At 38.6% G+C, this 2,500-nt stretch overlaps 1 protein-coding gene, 1 long non-coding RNA gene and 1 other non-coding gene across 4 annotated transcripts in view; 2 read left to right on the plus strand and 1 right to left on the minus strand.

Annotated features, from left to right (window-relative positions):
- Nucleotides 1-609, minus strand: part of pcyt1aa (phosphate cytidylyltransferase 1A, choline a) — a 4,851-nt gene extending 4,242 nt beyond the window's left edge. For both annotated transcript variants that reach the window (XM_060873719.1, XM_060873718.1), the window contains exon 1: nt 459-609. The gene's annotated coding sequence lies outside the window, so the exon portion shown is untranslated. The remainder of the gene's footprint in view (nt 1-458) is intronic.
- A 439-nt stretch (nt 610-1,048) lies between these two features.
- LOC132848196 (uncharacterized) lies at nt 1,049-2,331 on the plus strand. Its single transcript, XR_009648714.1, has 4 exons — nt 1,049-1,121; nt 1,402-1,621; nt 1,923-1,985; nt 2,111-2,331. It is a non-coding gene; the product is annotated as an uncharacterized LOC132848196 (long non-coding RNA).
- LOC132849323 (small nucleolar RNA SNORA13) lies at nt 1,695-1,831 on the plus strand. The gene has a single exon (XR_009648866.1). It is a non-coding gene; the product is annotated as a small nucleolar RNA SNORA13 (small nucleolar RNA).
- Nucleotides 2,332-2,500: the final 169 nt, after the last annotated feature.

Here is a 2,500-nt window from a genome sequence, read left to right on the forward strand (position 1 = left end):
GAGTCAACTCTTTTTTTTTTAACAGGACCTATAAACCTATTATTTATAAATCAAATTTAGAGAAATAAGTCCATAATTAGCAAATAGATGTTAAGGTATCTGTGTTAATGTATCTTTGTCCCACACAAACTGAACTCATCTGTGCGAGTCGACTCACATAAAAAGAACCGAATCTCTGAGCCGACCCGTAGTCTAACGACACATCATTACTAGCTTCTTAGTTAGTTAGCTATTGAGCTAATTCAAGTCAGTTACCTCTTGAATAGTTAGTTAGCTAGTTAGTTAGTTAGTTAAACAGCATATAGCTGCTTGTAGCCCTCCTCAACCTTAAAGTAAGCCACGAACAGAGACTCGTGTACATGTTTATCCCTAACATTTAGCACAACCTAGCATTTAGCTAGCATTAAAAGTGTTAACAGAAGGGAATTAACTCACTACACATATAGTGAGCTACTTACCGCTGTGCTGTTGTGAGTCAGGCGTTTATAATTTCACCTAGTTAAAGATGAAACGTGATTAAAACGCGCTTTTATTAAGGACACTTGACGCTAGCAGACTTCGCCCTGTTTGACAGCTAAGTGCCAACGGCGCAAGACTCGGGTCGTGTCCCAATCCCACACTAACACACTACACCTAGGTGCTTCAACACTAGAGAGCTCGTCTATATAACGTCACGTGCTCGAGCAAAGAGTTCTGTCTTTATAAATAAGTCGTTAATATATAATTGTATAACTATCAGCTAACACTGAGCGTCTAACACGTCGTGTACGTTTAATAGTAATGTTCCCTACGTGCTAAGTAGTGCACTCGATTTTAAACTCGAATGGATTTGGGATTGAACCTGGACGCTTTTTTTTAATCAGATCGTTGGAGTTCACTACGTCGGTATTATTATAATAATATAAATAAATAATAATTATTATTATTATTAATCGTGACTATTCCATGTTATTATCTATATTGTTATGTTCGTGTGTTTTTAATAATTCGTAAATATTTTTAATCCGGCACTTTATTTGGGTCCTTACGGTTTATAGCGTCCTCACATCCGGTATGTAAAGCGCGCCCACGTGGTGGGGAGCAGCGTGTGATCTCATGGACTCAGGGAGCTTCATTTCAAAGTAGGTTTGTGTTATATTTTCTATTCTGGATGTTTAGAAAGCTATATTTATTTTTTACCCCATTTGCCTTTATGTGTTGCCCGTTCATTTGGTCCTGGATGGATGTGGTGTCTAATGAGGCGCACAGAAACTCTTAAAATGGCATCAGGTCACTAAAATCCCACTGGGTTCTGTGAAGTGCTGTGATAAGAACATGCTGAGAAACATCTGGTGCTCCACAGTTTGACTCTGTAACACTGCTGCTGCTAAATCCTCCTTCTTTGGTGTGTTTGTGATGCAGGATGGAGGTTGGAGACCAGATCATATCATCTGTGATGGAGGTTGGAGACCAGATCATTTAGATCATCTGTGATGGAGGTTGGAGACCAGATCATTTAGATCATCTGTGATGGAGGTTGGAGACCAGATCATTTAGATCATCTGTGATGGAGGTTGGAGACCAGATCATTCACACCACACCATGACGAAGGTGGAGGAGTCTGAACATGTTCCACACACAGGTGAAGTTCTGTTTAATGTAAATAACGTACGTGTGTGTGAGAATGAGTCTGGATTGTTCTTGAGATCCAGCCTGGCCTTAGTGTTGCCCGTTCCTTCCTCTCTGTGATGAACGAGGTGTCAGAAAAGGCCCACAGTAAATCTTCTCCTGATCATGAGCGAAGGCAGGACTCACTGACTCCTGACTGACTTCTGTCTCGAGATGAACACTTGATCACTTTGTGGTTTTTACCCCTTATACTCTGCCTCCTGGGATTAAAACATAAGTGTTTAATATTTCTCTCTCTCTTTCTCTCTTTGCAGGTGGATGATGATGATGGAACTCGACCGGTGTGTTTAAACAGCATTTCCGTTCCTGTAGCTGCAGTAAGTGTGTTTTAAAATTATTATTATTATTAATCTGAGGACTTAATAATGATGACACAAAAAAAAAAAATCACTGCTGTGTGGTGAGTTTGTCATGTTGAATGTTTATTTTATTTTATTTGCAGGTCTGGCTGTTTAGAGGATCATCACATCATAAAGTCTGTTCCTGATGATGATGATGATGAGTTTTGGCAACACTTTTTTTTCCCCACTTAGTCAGGCAGTTAGTCAGGTTTGTTTTAGATAATCAGGTAATAATTAGTACACAGGTGAGTTTGGTCTCTCTCTTATGTATAAACTTTTTTTTTTAATCCTTTTTTGATTTCAAATAAAGATTATCCCAGTACTCTGTGTGTGTGTGTGCGCTTTTATTTTATTTATTTAAAAAGCACATATCAGGATTTCCACAGGATTAAGACAGTGAGCAAAGACACAGTGGTATAAGAGAATTTTTAACAGTAGGCTACAACAAAATCAAATCAATTTCTTAAAGCAGAAAACTGATGATGATGATG

This window comes from Tachysurus vachellii, chromosome 7, assembly GCF_030014155.1.
Source record: "Tachysurus vachellii isolate PV-2020 chromosome 7, HZAU_Pvac_v1, whole genome shotgun sequence".
Classification (NCBI taxonomy): Eukaryota; Metazoa; Chordata; class Actinopteri; order Siluriformes; family Bagridae; genus Tachysurus; species Tachysurus vachellii.